Genomic DNA, 19,759 nt, shown 5'->3' on the forward strand with positions numbered 1-19,759 from the left:
TGTCACCTCCACTAAGCTGCATCTTCCTTGAAGACAAGAAATATATAATATTTGTTGTTTTATTATCACTGCATAGAATATGGTGGTATTACCAGTTTATAGTCTGGTACATAACAGTTTCTCAATAAATATTTTAAATTCATGAATGACTTATTGGCTAAATTCTAGATTCCAGCAGTATGAAGTTTCCAGAAGACTAATATGAAATAGCCAATATCTCAGTTTAAATGTTTTGAGTATAGCAGTTTTTACATACTACCAGTTTACAAATTTTGAAGTCCTAAAGAGGAAAAGCTTTATCGCACTTAATAGGTAAAAATAATATTGGCTACAGCAATGTTTAATTTCAAATAGTATGCACTACATTTTAAGTACTTTTTATGTCCTGTGATCGATTTTTACAGGCCATGTACTTCAGTAACGGAAAGCTTTATTCCCAGAAAAGTAGGAACTGTATGCAATCATTTTTCTGTCAGATCCTTGGTTATCTTTGATATGAGGATTTATAGCCACCTTTTCTTATGCCATAAATATACAGTAATTCAAAATATCAAGCCAAACAAATCTATGGTTGTTGAAAAATTAGGAGTATGTACATGATTACATCCTTCTATTGAAAACAGCAACCTATTCCTCTGAATCCACCACTACACTTTACAGATCCTATTTTAACTATTATTTCCTCACTTTACTAAGTGTACTGCACAGTAAAAGCTAGGCCTCACAAAATATACAAATGTGCGAGATGCACACTGTCACACATACATATACACCAAATCCTGTATGTGTGCTCATCTCTCTTATTAGTTTGTCTTCCACTTGTAGAATTTAATCTGTTTCTAGATGACAACTTTTTCTGTTTTATTATCCTCTATTTTCAGTGTCATCAAATAAGGACTTTCTTTTCACTGAATTTAAATTCCTCCATCATAGACATTCATAAACTTATGAATACACAATAACTGTTGCTTCCTAGTGAGAATTATTCAGGATAATGCATAAATAATGACAACTAACAGTGGGAGAATAAGGGGAAGAATATCTAATCAATGCATCAAGTAACTTGTGGGTATATATTTCTATGTCAATAACTAAATACCTAATGCCTGATCAGGAAATGAAGCAGATCACTTGGCATGGTTGACACTGTCATTATCATCATCAAATAATTTGCAGCCTTTTTCTAATTGTAAGCTAGTCCTTGAATACTATATTAATTTGTAAAGCATATCAGATATCAGAGCACTTTTCAGTAAGAAATTGCTTTACTATACTAAATTTTGTCTCGGTGGCCTGAATTCTGGGATAAATCTATACAGTAAACACTGGTTAATGGATTTGAGTTCATGCTGTTCTTCTGTAAGATTTACTGAGCTCAGATGCAAGATGTGATTTTATGGGTTCACTCTTTGAAACTGATTTTTCTTGATCTCAGTGTGATCTGCTTCTTACTAACATTATTACCTAACTCTCCAGTAAACAAGACATTTACTGATGGATCCCATAAATTCGTGATGCCTTGAAACACTTTACTAATCACAATAATGAATCCAGTAACTAAAATAGCAAAAATTTCTATTATTAGCTTTTAAAATGAAATGCTTTTGGCTATACGGAACTTGCCTAAAGTTCCCGGGCACAAGTTATGCTCTTTAGCACTTCTGCGATAGCTGTGTATAATAATAAATATTCTGCAAACTATAGACACCTTTCTCCTACTAAATAACTCATTACCTCATCATTGCTGTGTGGCTTGTTTCCTAGGAGAGCATGCGGCCTTCCTGCGAGGAACACAGTCTGAGGAAACATACAACTCTCACGTGATTGTTCAAGTGCAAATTCTGCGGTAAGTCTCACTCATCGTATCGACGCCATGCTGCTCTCTACCTACGAGGTCCATAAAAATGCAGTTGTGTCTGTTATCCAGAGACCCAATTAAAACACCTGTGATCTCATAAATTCTAAATTTTGATGATTGCCAGTTCTTCAGGTATATTGGTGAGGAGACAGATAGATCAAACAAGTAATTTAAAAATGTATTTTTTAAATTCACTTGAATAGAATAAGAATCCAATGTTTATATAAACTGAAATTCTTAGAAAATTGGTCTACCAGTCCATACGAAAAGTGCCACATTTTGGGAGAGCTTCATTTAAAATATTTACCAATTTAAAAATAGCTATTGTTTACATTTATTATATAACAACATTTTCTCTCTCAGCTAACAGTAATATATATATATTCACATTTCATTGTTCAAGGTAGTTATATATTATAAAATTGCTGCAAACAATGAATTAGTGACTAGGGGATCATCAGAGACTCTGGTGACATTTTCATCAGCTACCCAATGCGTAGCTTTGTTTCAGATGTTTCTGTTTAAAGGCACCTTATTTAATATATATTTTTTTACAATAATTCATTGCATGGTTTTTAAATGATTTAAAGCCAGGGACTTTGGGGGCCATTTGTATTACATAGGTGCATTTGCCAGCGTCCTCATAAAACAATCCAGTCTTCTCAGTGTTGAAAAAACTTTTCTTCCCTATTAACCTTTTCCTGTATATCATTTAACATGTATTTTTAAAATTCTTCCACAGCCTCTTGATCACAGATCGTGCCTTATGTGCAGAGGTAAGATTTTTATGGTCCATCACCTTTTGAAATGTGCAAGCCAACCATCGCTAGTCAAGAATAATTTAATATTTTCCTTATTCTGGGCAATGTGACTATAAATTTCTTTGACTTTCAGGCTCACAACAATGCTATCCACTACACTTTTTAAAATTGGTCATCATCTCATGAATTCACAAATTTAGCTGCTTTACTAGCTTTTCCATAGCTTCATCAGGCACTGTAGATGTTACATTAGGACTTTCTGTAATGGCCACATGCACAGACCAGTGAATTTCAATTTCCTTTTCCTAGATCACATATTGCTGATTCATTAACGTTGAACTCATGGCCAACAGCACTACAGGCCTGAATGAAACTTATCTAAACAGGTATTTTCTCCATAAGGTGCCTCACAAGTTTCTCATGATTAGGGACACTAGGCAGCATTTCAGCACTACACTAGAGGGCCATTTTAAACAGTGGAATCACCAACAAAAAGCACCAAAATGTGAAAGAAATGGCACTAAATAGTCCGCAAAATCCTCTCTTGTTTATAGTATGAGGGCTGCAACAAGAGACAGAGTGCACCCTTGTTCAACCTACACTGGGATGGTGTGTGTCAGGTGCCACTCTGCACGTCTGTGAATGACCATGAAAGCCCTGGGGGTACTGATTTTGGAATTATGAATAAAGTTAGTGAGTAGGAAAATTCAAAAGTATACAATTCACGAATAATGAATTCCTGTTTGAAATATGCCACTGTGAGTAATTTTACTGATTTTAACTTTAATAGCTATTTCTTAACTTCAGTCTATCCTGGTGACCTCCTAATGGGAGAGTCAAAGGAAAACCAACTCCTTCGTTCTCCTCTTCAGTGTTTACCAAACTGTTCTCCTCAATGAAAACATACCGTCCCACTTCTATCAGCAGAGTTCAATGAAACAAACAGAACTACTATTTGTCTCTGTCGGACCCTGGTTTTCATATTTGATGCTGGAGCTCCAAGACTGCAGTGCAGGCAGTTAGGAAAGAAAGACGCATAAGGACGGATAGATGGATAAAAGGAAGAGCAAAGATAAACTGGGACTTGTGCAAAAACTGGAACCCACAAGGATTAACTGGAACCCTTTTCAGTTCTCATTGCTCCCGAGTGTGATGAGACTGGTGTCCTGCATGAGAAGCTGCTGCCCCTCTTCATGGAGCTAAACACGCATCTGGCCCAGGATCCTGAGAAGCTGAAGGAGGCTCCAGGGGAACTTATATTAGTTGCAGACCTGCTGCTGCCCCACCTGTACAAGTTCAGCCTGCAGAAAACAACCTGTGTGAGCTACAAAAGTGCCCAAGGACCTTGCTGTAGGCTTCTGCACGTAAAGATGAGTAGAGCGGCTGCTTTGCTTCTGTGCCCCTAAATTTTTACAAAGATATCTCTTACGGCCCACTCTCTTCACAAACATACAGGCTAAGAATATCCTGGGAAAAGCAGTTCAGCTTATCTAAGTTACCACATTACAAAGCCAATGCAGTCCACCTTTTGTCACTTAGTACCCATATATCTCTCTTTAAACACAATAATTTCCAATAAAAACAGTAATAAAGTCATGCTTCCCCTGACACAATACAACTTTTCCACTGACTTTAATCACAGGACTTGAGTGTATTAAGAGATCTCCCTGGGGGTACACCTGTGTTCCAGACATGCTATTGTGAGTCTGCGTTCTGTAGTAGCAACCCACCATTCGCTTAATTGTCAGAGTCAGTTACCCAGCCAGAGCCGAAATCTCCTTCTTTGCACATTGATTCATTGCCACGAGGAGCTAAAAGTGGTTAGGTTGGCATCTCAAATTCCAGTTCAATAAAATAATTATTTTGTCATTGATATAAGCATTTCTCCTTTTGGATTTAAGACTTCTCAACCAGTAGAACCTAAAGTCACAGGGCAATGGAATCTTTTGTTTTCCCTAATGGATCACTTGTGGTAATAGTGAAAGGAAGTACTTCTCATTTCCACCCTTGGATTCACAGATCCATGAATCTTGGCCACAGGAGAAGCATCTCCATGTATAGCTGCTGGTTTAGAGCATATATCACATCCTGGAGAAAACTGCCCCACATCTACAAGGGTTTACAACCAAAATACAACCATAAGTAAGAATTCAAAAGATCCTTGTTCTGTTTTATCATCCAGCTCTTTCAAGATAATGGGGAATGTGTACATCCAATAAATGTCATGGACCTGAGCTCATTGCCAAACTTCGTTGGCTAGGAAATTATTTGGTTGGTCAGAAATGATGTTGTGTGTTATACCAACATGGTGAATATGGCATTCTATAAGTCCATGGGGAGTTACTTTGGCAGAAGCATTGTAGACAGGGAAGGAAAATCCATATCCAGAGTAAATGTCTACTCCAGTGAAAACAAAGTATTGCCTCTTCCACCTGTTGAGTTGACTGCTAATCCCAGGGAATGGTGCCATAACAGGGGCTAAGTGTTGGTTTCTGCTGTGGACATATTAGCACTCAGCAGTGGCTGTAGCCAGCTGTGCCCTGGTGAGTGGAAATCCTATATTCTGATCCCATGTATAACCTCTATCACTGCTGCTGTGGTCACTTTGTTCATGAGGCAATTTGGCAATGACAGGATTGGCTGAGAGCAGGATGATTGATACTCAGAGCAATGGTCACCTTATTTTTCTCCATACCACCTACAACTGCCAGACATAGGGAATTTGTTTGTCTGTTTGTCTTTATTGGCTGTTTCCCCACATTAGAATGTGAAGTCCATTGACAGCAGGGTTTATTGACTATTTTGTTCACTGATGTATTCCCAGGACATAAAAAGGTATTTGAAATGTAACGTATATACTCAAAAAATAGTTGTCAAGTTAAAAGAATAATTAAACTGTATAAATAGCTTATGTATGACAACTATTTTTATTCCTAATTTATAGATAAGAAAGCTGAGAGTCAGAGATGTTGTTGCTTACCAAATGCCATTCATCTATCAAGTGGTAGAGCTGGGATTCACACCCTGTTTGTCTGACTTACAGACTGTACTTTTAACCAGGATAATAGATTACCTCTTGTTTTGGAATATTGAATTTTTTGATGAAGTAAAACACTGTCAGAAAGAGTTTTCTATTTTGAAATTTGAGTGTGATGCAGTAGAAATCCTGCACTAAATCAATCAAAACTGTGACCACTGTTGGTATCATCTGTGCTTTCAAAGAAAGATGCAAACATTTTGGATCCATCTGTGGGTTTTCCAGGATCTGATTGTACTAGAGAGACAGAAATTGCATTTCAAGACATGCCAAGTTTGGAAGACAATAGTAAACACCTCGTCCTATCATTTAGGGCTCCTGGAGAGTGACTGTCCAGCAGGGGTGATAAACCATGATTAGGCAAGTTTTTTTTTTTTTTTTAAATGCAACCCAGCCACCAGTCAGCTCAGTATTATTGGTTAGAGATGAGGTACTCTCTCTGTGGAGAAAGATAGCATCATCTAGAACCTCTATACTTTTCATTTACAACATTTACATTACATGTCTTTCATTCAGTCAAAAATCAATTGGACTATTAAGAAAACATAGCCAAGAGGGAAAAAATCAGCTAATAGAAACAGACTTGAGGATGACCAAGTTATTGCCATTCTCAAATATGGACTTTAAGTTAACTGTCATTAGCATGTCTAAGAAAATAGATGATGAGGATAATTTTGCCAGAGGACAGTAAATTATGAAAAGAATCAACTGGAAATTCTATTTCTGACAAATGCTGTAACTGAAGTTAAGAAGTCAGTATAAAGTATTAACTAAACTGAATAGAAAAGAAGAGAGGATTCATGGACTAGAAGATAGGTCATTGCAAAATATTCAAGCTGAAGCACATAGACGAAAGACACGGCACATACAGAAGGGAAGAGGAGAGAAGGAAATCAGGGCAGAAACAATCTCCAGAGAGTTGATGGCTGAGAATTTTCTCTTATCGACAATAGCACATCAATTTACATATTCAAAAAGCATTATGGAACCCAAGAAGGATAAATGCAAAGTAAAACACATCTACATATATTATGGGAAAAGGGCTGAAAACAAAAGAAAAGGAAAAAATATCACAAGCAACCAGACAAAAAAGACAACTTTCAAAGGAGCAACAATGATATAAACAGCAGATTTCTCAAGAGAATGCTAGTACCCAGAAGAAGAATAAAGCTGGATGACTACTGATGAATACTTTATAAAGCTACAGTAACTAACAAGGTGTAAAGATGCAAGAATAGATAAGTAAACCAAGGAAACGGACTAGTTATACAAGAAAGACTCATACACATATAATCCTTTGATTTATGACAAAATTGTGGTTACTGCGCACTTGGGAAAAATAATCTTTCTAATAAATGGCAAAGTCAATTTGATATCCACTTGGAAACTTAAAAGAATAGAAAAATTAGAGATGAAATGCACATCAAAGTGTGAAATATGAAACTCTAAAGCTTCTAGAGGGAAGCGTAGAAGAATGTCTTTATGAGTTGAGATAGTCAAACATTTCTTTGAAAGACACAGAAGGCACAGAAAGTTTGAGAAATTGCACTTCATTAATATTAATAGCTTCTGGTTTGTCAAATGACACTGTTATGAGGGTAAAAGAAGTCTCTGAGTTAGAGAAGATAATTGCAGGATACGTACCCCAAATAAAGAACTTGCACTCATAATTCAAAATAAATAAATTAAAGTTGAGACAAAGCAATAGACCAAAAAAATTGAATAACTACATCACATATACACACATACACATCTCTGTATCTTCCTTAGGGATGTGAAGGATAAAATGATCATGAGATACCATTGTTGACACAAAAATTGGCTGCTGTAGTATGAATGTTTGTGTTCCCCCTCAAATTTGTATGTTGAAATCCTACCCTCAAAAGGCGATGGTAGTAGTAGGTAGGGCCTATGGGAGGTAGTTAGATCATGGGGGTGGAACCCTCGTGAATAGGATTAGTACTCTTTTTTAAATTTTTTTTTTTTTAGTGAGGAAAGTTGGCCTTCAGCTAGCATCTGTTGCAAATCCTCCTCTTTTTTTTTTCTTTCCAAAGCCCCAGTGCATAGTTGTATCTCCTAGTTATAAGTCATTCTAGGTCTGCCACGTGGGATGCTGCCACAGCATGGCTTCATGAGTGGTGCTAGGTCTGCGCCCAGGATCCCAACTGGAAAACCCCGGGCCGCCCAAGTGGAGTTTGCTAACTTAACCTCTCAGCCAAGGGGCCGGCCCCTGGGATTAGTACTCTTAGAGAAGAGATCCCACAGAACTCCCTAGCCCCTTCTACCATGTGAGGACACAGTAAGAAGGGCACTGGCTGTGAACTGGGAAAAGGACCCTTACCTGACCATCCTGGTGCCCTGATCTTGGACTTCCCAGTCTCTAGAACTGTGAGCAATAATTTCTGTTGTTTATAGGCTACCCTGTCTGTGGTATTTTCTTCCAGCAGTCCAAACAGAGTAAGACAATGGCTAAAATTAAAAAATATTGCTTGGGATATAGAGCAACTGATTCTCTCATACATCGTTTTAGGGAGGTTAAATTGGTACAATTACATCGGAAAATATTTGTCAATATCAACCCAAGCTGAATGAGCTCATATCCTATGATGTAGAAATTCAGCTTATAGGCATATACCTAACAGAAATGTATACACATATTCACCAAAAGACATGTGTAAGAATATTGATGGATAGCAGCATAATTTATTGCAGCCCCAAACTGGATATAACTTAAATATCCATCAATGGATGGATGGATAAATCGTGATAGATTCATTCAGATTGCTGATAATGAACATTCCATTCCACACATCATAACATAGATAGATCTCATAAATATGGTGATAAGTGAAAGGAGCCAGACATAAAAGAGTAAATTCTTTATACTCCTTTAAATAAATTTCAAAAATTGTCACAACAAATCTATGGTTATCAAGCTCAGTACAGTAGTTACTTTGGGTGAAGTGAAATGAGTGGAAACGTGCAAAGGGAGTTTCTGCTAATATTTTATCCAGTCATGGTTTTGTCACTGTTAATTTTGTAATAATTCACTGATCAGTCCATTTATTATTTGTGCATATATTTTATACATTAAATACTTAAATATAAAATTTTCTTATATTTTACATTTAATTTTTTTAATTAACAATAAAAGTGGGACCTCCTATGCCATAGGAAACTCTGATATACAACTTTGAGAGGTATTTTTAAATGATATATTAAAATGGATTGTTGACAAAAGACCACGATAACAAATGGAAAAGTGAAGTCTATTTCAATGATTACCCTAAAGTAAATTTTCCAAGTTAATTTTGCCTGGGAGCTTAAAATATGGGAAGAATAAAAGATGCCTTTTTGTTTTCTTATAATTAAAAAGACAGTGAGCTACTGTTACTTCTTAAATTAATGCAGTGGCTAGGAAAGTTCTTACACATACACTGTAAGGGCAAATACAAATTAAAAATAAGAAGCTCAATTCTACCTGCTGAAAATAAGGGAAGAGACTTCTCCCAGCTCCCCTTTCTTTCTTCCTTTTTTTAAGAGCATTTGCTTTTGAAAACTTGTAATTATAACTTCTTTCTGTTGCTTTGAAATGTGTGTAAATCCTTTTAAAAGTTAAGACAGGTCTGTGTTACAACTCAGATGCCTTTCTCAAGAGCCCAGGAATCAGCTTATTGAAAGGTAATCATTAAGGAAGAGCGAGCCCCTGTTACCTAGTTTCTACGGGAGGATAGAAGCTGAACAGCAGGCCACCTGGCTCCAAAACTACCTCCTGTCATAAAGATGTGACAAGTGTCCTTTTTCTTTGGGTAAAGCCAGTTGGCTAACACAGATGACCACCCCAGTGAATCTAGGATGAACTATGCATGACAAATGGTGTTGTCAAGTACCTTGTACTTGAGGACTAGTTACTGTTTATCTTGAGAACATGTATGTAATGAGTTGTATCCAAGTGGCTATATAAAAGGGTGAGATTTGCTTCTGTCTTTGCAACCTCTTAGCAGATTGCCTGTGATGCACGTCACATTCTGGTTTAATTCTAATTTAATAATAAAATCGTTTTCTTTCTCCTATACCTTTGTGGAGAGGTATTCTGCATTGGTGGAAGGTTTTGTTTTTAATTATATCTCTCCAATAACACACATATGTGATATAAGTTATTTGAAGTAACTTAAATATCTCGAAAAATAGTCTTTCAAACTTTAGCCTTTTTCAGCAGCCTTTATAGAAATTAAATCCACATCTACTATAAAGAATGTCATTTTTTTATACTTTCTTCATTAAATATTGTATTAAAGTTTTTATTTTTATGAAACTTCATCTCATTTAAGTAAGTAATGAAAACAATTTTAAGTGCAAAAACGTTCCTTAGAGGAAAAGTACCCATACGTGAAATTTCATTTGTTAATTTTAATTACAGAGTATGTGGCTTCAGAGCCATCTTTGATGAGGGATTCATGAATATTGGGAATAGAAAATTGTCACATAACAAATGAGAGAAAAAAGAAGAGTATATTATAATGAATTTTGAAAATAATAAAAGAAGGTTAATTAAGGAAAATTAGAGTTAACACTGACACCTTAGAGGAGAAAATGAACCAAGGCTGTTTTGAGGGCTGCTAATGGTGTGTGCTCTCCTGTGAAATCTATTCATGGCCATGGAGACCAGACGCTCCTGGCCATCATTTCAACACATTCATCCTTGATTACTGAGGAAGTGGTGAATAAAATGTGATGAATCGTAATCAGTCTATTAAACTTCTGCACATACCACTAATATGTTTTTTGGCTAAAGCACACAGTGTGGAAGGTATGGAGCCAAAATATTTGGTGAACAGCACTAATGACCTCAGTAATGTTACTAAATTTCCTCTTCCTAAACAAGAAAATGCAGAGGAGCCAATGATTATTAGACCTCTAATGATTGGGCATTGGAAATACAAAAGTCATAGAATGCGCTTATGATGAAAGCAATCTTACAAAGCAGTCTTTTGTTTGCATATTAAAGTGCTCATCCAATCTAATGTTAAATTTTATTCTGTCATTAAATTAAAAGTGTTAGCCTCCCCTCTTACTCCACTCCCCCTCCCCACTAAGCCCAGTCAGGGCTCTCATGTCTGATCCGTGGCTAGTTGGGAGCTATAGGAAAGTGACAGGAATGGTCCATTCTTTCACTCACCTCTTACCTCTAGGACCTAACCCTCATCTGTTGATTTTAGCTCTTCAGGACTGAACAGAATGGAGAGATTTCAGAACCAGGACAAGGATCTATTAGTTTAGTTTTTTTTTTTTATTTGTAGTTCTCTCTTGGCTGAGTCAATTATATTTTTCAAATGCTGATTCTTTTGAGGAGCATATAGGTGGTTCTTTCAGAGACAATTAATGGAGATCTCTCTGGACTTTCTAAGCACTTTTTAACACAGGTCATGTATTCTCCAACTGACTTTTCTCATACTCCTTCGGTTTTGATATAGTGATGATCTCCCTTCTCCTGCTGTCTCCTTATCTGGAAGATAGTTTTCTTGAGCAATCACTCAAACTCTCTTGCCTTTCATGGCATAGGATTGGAGCATGGAAACTCCTGTACCCTTACTCACTACCTCAGAAAGCAGCTGGTCGTCTTTCCAATTTCCTCACCATTTAGTGATATTCAAGTCAGCCTCTGCCTCCAGACTTCATCATTCAGGTACCAGTCTCTGTGACTCACCCCTAAACATCAGAAGGTTCTTAGTAATTCTCACAAGAATCTCTTTCACTCTCCATTCTAGTAGCTGAATGACTTACGCATCTCTGCCGCTCATTCACCATTCAAGTTGACAGTGAGATGTTTATTTCTCCGCTTATAAACCATCAGAACCTCTATGACTGTTTCTTTTGAGTATCCCTTCAATTGGCTTGAATTATAGGAGATGCAGTCTTCCATCCTCCATAATTAAGAGAGAGGAAAAAAGAAACACACCAGAGTAGTTATGGGTTTTGAAATTCCCTTTCAAGAAGCTCATCCTCTGCTGAACCGCTAGTCTTCTCTCATATGGGCTATTGAGGTTGATGATCACTGGATCATTTGGCTACCTCTTATCCCTCTGAGTACGTGACTATATTTCATTTTAGAATGTGGGAATATATATCATTAATCACCTCTGACGTTGACTGTTTAACTGAAATCCTTACAGGATAGGAAAAGTCCCATTTTACATTCCATTCCATTTGAAAGAAGCGTAGCACAGTCAAGAAGTACCAATTACACCAGCCACATCCATCTCCAGGGAGAAGACGAGGCCATGAAAACGCCCTGCCCTCAAACAGGAAGTAGGATATAGGGCAAGATGGACCTTGATGCTACTCTGCTACTTTATTTTGTGATTACTCTGTGTGTATATGTGATCGTTAGATAATCTCTTAAAATACTAGTAATTTAGCATCAAAACTTAATTCATTAATATCCATTAATTTGCCTCTCAAAAAATATTGGCTCAATTTTCAAGAACTTCTTTTCTTCTGAACAATACTAGAAATAAAATGAAAATATTTGCAACTTGCCCTTTTCATTAAGCTGTTAAGTTTAAGAAGAAAGTAAGGTAATTCTCGTTAAATAAATACTCATTTTATTTGCCATGTAAAGTATTAATGATAAAGAATGTAATAACAGTGACATGACCTGCCATCATCAAATGATTGTCATTTTCATGGGATTTTTTTATGTGTCTATTCTCATAGAATTGTCTTGATCTCAGATAATAGGCATGAGAGGTATTAGAAATCCAATGGAAATTGTTTTCAGTTTTATGTAGATAATCCATAGATTATCAGTACTGATCCCAACCTTAACCAGGTTAACTCAGGCCTCTGACCTCAGTTTCCTGTCTATCTTTACTTCCTCTTTGTGCTGTTTCAGTTGAGAATTCAGATCTTGTATGTGGCCATGCTTTGAAAACTGCAGAATGATAGCAATGAGAGATCTCACTCAATTGAATATGTGAGATAAAAAATTTCTTTTATCATACTGTTTTCACGAGTAGCTTTTATTTTCTCATGGGATTATCATATACTTTATCTACTTGTGTAATCATAGTGTACTCTTCATTCCTAACTCACTGACTGAAGTTTCCCAGTGTTTTGTATACAGTAGATAGAAAATGGGAATTTAGCCCAGCCACTTTATGAAAAACATTTTCTTCTATTTTTTTCACCTTTAAAAAATGTCTTTTAAAAAACATTTCAGTTTTTCCCTTCATTACTTCTATACAGTTGATGTAGCGATTAATTCTTCTATAAGTGACAAGTAAGAATCAGTAGCCTATAATCAGCAGGTTAGCAGAGGAAAGGAGAAAATTGGCTTAATTTAATTTGAATTTAATCTAGAATCTGTTATATATATAACATATTATATATATGTATGTATATAATATTTCTATGGTAATACAATCTCATACAACTGTCCAAATCACTGAGATGTATGAAATATTCTGATAGTAAATTGGATATAATGGCTTTAAGTTTTCTTGGGAATTTTCCCCATTTTCACTGTTTTAATAGCATGCACTTAAGTGTCTATTAGCATTTCCATTCTCCACACTTAAGTTTTAGTGGATTCGTATTACACCTACTTTGTTAAATTTCATTTCACACTAAACTAAAGTTTTCCATACAGAAGTTTAGTTCTCAACTATTATACTTCAACTTGGCTCTGGTAAACCCTAAATGTTAAAAGGAATAGCTGAGTCTTTATTTTATGGTTCCATGCTCCCAATTCTTGCTCTTAGAACTTCTAAGCTGCTTAGATTTCACAGGCGTTAGCACCATCATGACAGCTCCTACCACTGGCTATATCAGGGAGACATTTAATTAGTCAGAGAGATTGAGGTTTTACAACTGTCTAATGCATGTCTATGACTACTTGGAATGATTTTTTATAGGAGGTATTTCTTCTCTAGTTGAATACAACAAATATGCACACAAAATTCATTGTTCAAATAGAGAAAATGCCATACAAAACATTGATTACTGTTTCCATAGAAATCCACTATCATATACCACAGTGAGTTTTCCTCATCATTGTGAAGTGTATGTTGTCTGGTTGGAAGATATACAAGTTTTAACAGTCCATTCTCTATACTTTTTGAAATAATCTCATCATTTCTGTGTGTACCATACTTATTTTAGAATGTTTTCGGAGTCCACACCTTCCGAATTTTTAACAAAAATCTCTGCCCTATGAACAGGCTTCCGCTCTGGTAGTTAGTCTGGTCTAAGAGATTTACCCCTTATCACAGTTGACTTGATTAGACACTCGTTGAAGTTAGACCAATCCTAAACTTCTTTTCATGAATTTGGAACTGGGACAGAGCAATTTTGGTTAGTCTCTGTCGGCACTTAAAGCAGTAAGAGTGACAAAGCTTGGCTGAGATGACTTATTTGGCTGTGAGCATGCTAAAATCCAAAAGAATGCACATGTCAAGGAAGAAGAATGAAGCTCATATGTGGAGAAATGCAGAGCAAAGGACCATGTGGCCCAGATTTAAAAGAGAGCAATCCCTTTTTCTGATTTAAGAGTTCCTGATTCTGTTGCTAGTGAGATTTACCTCTGCTTCCTGCAGTTAGGTTTCATGTGGATGTGCTAAGATGCTGACAATAAATCCCCTTCCCTCACCCACTCTTTTGTTAAGTTAATTGGAGTGAATTTCTAATATTTCCTTTTGAATGAGTTTCCACTATACCCTGTGGCTCAGCATGGAAGGGCCAGTTTCTTAATCAGGGTCAATATGATGAGAACACAATAATTGTAATAAAGTCAGGGTTTACATAGAATTACAGAATATTACAGCTGAAATGGACTCAGAGGTTGTTTAATGAAACTATCTCATTTTCCATCTTATCACACACAAACGAGGAGACTAAATCACAGAGGTACTAAATTCATTTTTTTCTTTCTTTGTACAATTATTTTTTATATTACTATGGCTATAGATTAGTATTCAACAATTTCCATAGTTAAGATATAACATTTACCTTCTTTGAGAACCAATAGAAATATTTTTCTTCATTTTGGCTACATAGCTAATTTATAATTTAAATTTATACATGTCATTTACCTCTTTTGAATAACCACCATCTTGTTTATAAAATGAAAATAATAATACCATTTCACCAGCTACAGGGGGCTGTGGTGAAGACTGAATGAGAATTGCCTATACTGGGTAATGAATAACATGATTCCATAGATATGACCATTGGAGTGACAAGAGGCAAGCAGAAATGAGAATCACTGAGGCTTTGAACAATTCAGCAAAGGAAAGCAAAGGACAATAAAAGCTCCATTTGAACCCCAGCTAGGTCAAAATTGACTGAAATAAATGTGAATATACTACACATACTAGAAGGATAATATCAGGCTAGCAAAATCTGTAGAGACTTGAAAAAACGTATATGTATAATTTAATTTCCCCACATACTGCTTTAATCTCTGAATCCTGGCACCCACTGCATTCAACAGAGTTCATGGCAAGTGTTGCTGTTCTTCTTAAATGAGAATAAAGAAAAACAAGGAAAGTTAGAACCACATGAAATAAAGAAAAAGGAAAACAAAATTTCAAAGAAGTAAAGAGAAAGAGTTACTCCTGGTGTTTCTCTCATGTCCTCCTAAGGCAAAAAGGAGGCGAGACTAAAGAGGATAAGATGACCTATACCCAACGTTTCTCACATGCCACTTCAGATCTTTACGGTGTTACCTCGGATCCCAACCGATTCTGTGTTCACTTTGACTAAATTCATACAGATGCAATTTGACATTCCTAGCTCGTGTTGACTGTCTTTGAGCCTCTTTGAGATCTTGGCATGGAATGTCTGAGGGACCATTTCTTCCTCAGGCATGAGCAATCCAGAGTCAGGGAATTAATGCTACCTGTGAAAAGAATACTCTTGACAAAAATAGGATGAGAGCAAAAGGATGAGCATTTCTTATTTTTCCCCTGGCATGTGGATCTGAGAACCATCCCATAAGGCTCTTAAACAAAGTCCCAGGGAGTTGAGCGCCGGCAACAGGAAGTAATGGCCAATTTAATAATGCACCTTTTTTACTGATTTTCCCTCATACTCTATGTTACTACCTTGATACCTCACTTGGGCATATGGGATCACTTCAAAATAAAATATTTCAATAAGCTGCAGTTTCAGGCTCAACTTTCAGGAAAACCCAGACTGAGAAAGTCAGTACCTAGGAGTGGGACGAGAAAGCAGACACTCACAGTGGAATTGTGGGGCTGGGTCATCCAACCATCAGGTGAAAATCATGACCTCTTTGCTGATTATAATTGGGATGGGGACAACCAATAGTAAATAGTACCATCACAATTACTGAGGATCTCACCTGATAGGCTGAGATAGATGGAAGGTAAAGAGCAGGTTCCGAAGTGGTTATAGCGTTTATAGAACAGTGTGAAGAAATACTAATTATAAGAATTGTTTAATTTGCAGACTTTGGTTAACTCCTTAATAACTTTTGGAAAAGAACATGACAAGTTCAAATCAACCAACTTTCAAGTCAAGGCATGCTGTGAAACACACAAAGCCAAAGTCTAACTATAAAGGCAGAAAGATTGAAGATGCTGGAATTACAGTGTTGGCAGGTCATTTATGTCAGACTTGTGATTTTGACATTTAAAAACGGGACATTGAGGACTGGGATGAAGCAGAGAGCTTGGTGGATCTCTGCACTGTCACCACCTACCACTAAGAGAGTATATTCTGAGACACTTGGACCTTGGAGGCAGCATATCCTACACTTAAGAATATTACTCTGATCCATTATTAGAGGACTCTTCAGGCTGCAAGTATTGATTGGACCCTAGATTATAAAAGGATTTGGAGCAAATCCAGATTGTGGTACAATCTTCTTGACAACTCAGCAAATCTGAAGAGGCTGAAAGTACAAGTGAATAAGAACATGGGATGGAATCTCTCATAGCCCAGTAGGAAATTCTCAGGACAGTTTCCTAGGGTTCTGGATTAGAACCATCATTCTGCCAAAAAACTTCTTTCTATTTCAAAAAATTAGTCTGTGGTAGAAGCCTGTGCATGGACCCATGGAAATTGGTCAGAGTGTGCAGGTCTTTGTGACTCACATTACTGCCCACCAGAAATTATCCACACAAGAGAAAGCATTCAATACCCAAGTAGATGTCACCCAGCATCCTTTCCCAGCAACCCCAGGCAAAATGAGCCCTCGAGAGAATGGCCGTGGTGACCACGTATGGAAGTGCTTTTGAGGATCAACAGTATGAGCACTCTACTCTCCAACTCTGATTCTATTTCAACCACTCCTGAATGCCCAATCTTCTCAAAGCAGGAGTCAAGTCTGTGCACATGATATGTTACCATCACTTAGGGAAACCAGCCAGCGATACGATGATTTGGTTTCACAAGATCTCTTCCACCGTAGGGGACAACAACGCATCCTTACTGAAATTGACATATAGTCTTGCCTCCAGTGCTTTTATCTGTACCATCATCCAAAGACTTAAGGCATACATAGTATCTTGCACAACATTGCTTCAGAACAAGGGACCAGTTTTACGGCACCTGAATATCAGATCCACTGTTATATTTATGATAAAAATAAGTACTCAAAAGACATGAAGATAGTTAATTATATTTTCACTGGAAAGGGGGAAATAGGCATAATCAGTCCAACTTTTAATTTTCTTTGTTTTGGGTGATGTAATTTGCTTGTTTGTTTCTTAAATATTTAGAATATGATGACCATTATATCACAAAGTCTGGTGCAGAGAAGGAAATGGAAAGGAGAAAACCTATCAAAGGAACTTGGTAAAGAAGACTCTGGAGAGGTGATAAATAATATATTTCAGTAGGTTACACATGAAAGGATTTTCCAGAGAAACATCAATAGCTATATAACCTGGGATTAATGGTGGTGTTGATTTTATAATTAGCTCAGGAGATTATTGATAATTAAGGTTGTTCTGAGAGTAGTCATCCAGAGAGGTTTCTTGACCTCATGAGGGAATCTAAAGGAACAGCGTTTAGACTTCTGTCACAATTCATGTGGGTAAGTTTGTATCCTCCTAAAGAGGAGGAAAAAGAAGGCTCTGTACCCTTGTCTTTTATGAAGACTCTTTGAAGAAGTAAGCAAGCATCTTAACTAAAAATCATTAGTTGTTGGAGCCCTTCTTCACTGTTAGTGGAAAAAGATCTGAGATAGTAAGCACTAGTCCATTAGGGGCCAGTCTTTATTTCTTGGAATAACTGTGAAAAGCTTTTTAGTTTACTTCTTCAAGAGTCTATTTTTTCAAAGAATTCTGTTACACTGTTACCAGCACTGAATTGCTGTCTGAGTTTAGAAGAGAAGCCCTGAAGTGCCTGAAATCCAGTTGATCTGATAAGGTTGATAATCTTGAGAGACAAAAGGAATAGGGCATCGGTAACAGAAGATGTGAGAGAAATTGTAACATTAATACGAGCACAAAACAAGAGGTTTAAGAAATAAGAAGCAAGTTCATAAGTCAAGAGAGTCAAGAATTAAAACACCATCAAAGATAGAGATATTGGGATTTTGGGCACCATCAATTAATTAAGGAGATAATCCAGCAAATTGGTTAAGAGTGCAGGCTCTAGTGCAAAATGACCTGGGTTCAAATCTAAGCACTTCCTGTGTGTACACGGAAAAGCTTCTTAACTGTTTGAGTCTTGGTCTCCTTATTTTCAAAATTATGTGGTTAATGGGGCCAGCCCCATGGCATAGTGGTTAAGTTCAGCATACTCCACTTTTGCGACCTGGGTTCAGATCCCAAGCATGGGCCTATACCACTTGTCAGCAATGCTGTGGTGGTGACCCATATATAAAGTAGAGAAAGATTGGCACAGATGTTAGCTCGGGGCTAATCTTTCTCAACAAAACAAAACAAACAAAAAAAAACCAAAAGAAAAATAATTATGGTTAAGAGTAGTACTTAGCTCAAGAAACTATTTTAAAGATTTAAAAAGAAAAACATGCACAATGTCTATCATAGTTAATGGTCAATAAATATTAGCTGCTTTTAAAGATTTACTTGGATAGTTCATCCAACTAAGGTAAACCTGGCTACCTGGAGGCCTCTGTTCAGGCCTCTCTCAGTATGAATTACTCTTGATAGAGAAAGGTGCAAGGTTAAGAATAATACTTCTTTCTTAGGTTAGAATCTCAGAAATTTTGAGAGGGCACTAATTATCAAAAAATGAAATTTAGGGGGCCGGTCTGGTGGTGCTGCTATTAAGTGTGCATGTTCCACTTCAGTGGCCCGGGATTCACCAGCCTGGATTCAGGGTGTGGACATGGCATCGCTTGGCAAGCCATGCTGTGGTAGGCATCCCACATGTAAAGTGGAGGAAGATGGGCAGGGTTGTTAGCTCAGGGACAGTCTTCCTCAACAAAAAAAAAGAGGAGGATTGGTGGCAGATATTAGCTCAGGGCCAATCTTCCTAAAAAAAAAAAAAAGAAAGAAATTTAACCTGTACTCAAATATCTTCTGTTTGTCCTCATAATGAATTAAACTGTATTCTAGGACACATTTCTACAAAAAAGCTAATCTATTTCTGGAAATAAAAGAATGAGAGTAAAGTGAAAGTAAAGTTTCATTTATTTGGTTAAATTTCAGTTTCAGTAATAAGATCTCAGGAGAAAGGAGAGTAGGTACTCCATATAAATGTTTGATAAATAATTAATGGGTAGATGAATGAGTGAGTGAATGATGAAATGAATTGAATTAAGTGATCGGACATGGGAGAAAGCAATTCAGTGTGAATGCATCCTAATTAAATTGTGTTAGAATGAGAGAAGTCTATTGTTACAAATACCTGGTTTATGAGGTCTTATTAAAAATGGAACAAGAAAGAGCTAAAGATTAAGGTCTTTTAAAAAATTTCTTATGGGCTATTAGAAATATTAAGCTGTCAAATGCTTAAGAGTGGACACAGACTGGTTACAAAATTTAAAAAAATAGAAAAATGGGGGCAATTACGTAAGGAAAAATAAGGGAAAAATAACTTTCAGAGCTTTATTTAAGCACATTGTTCTATAGAATTAGATTTGAACTCTTAAGCCTATTAGCA

The sequence above is a fragment of the Equus caballus genome, chromosome 14 (genome assembly GCF_041296265.1).
Source record: "Equus caballus isolate H_3958 breed thoroughbred chromosome 14, TB-T2T, whole genome shotgun sequence".
Taxonomy (NCBI): domain Eukaryota; kingdom Metazoa; phylum Chordata; class Mammalia; order Perissodactyla; family Equidae; genus Equus; species Equus caballus.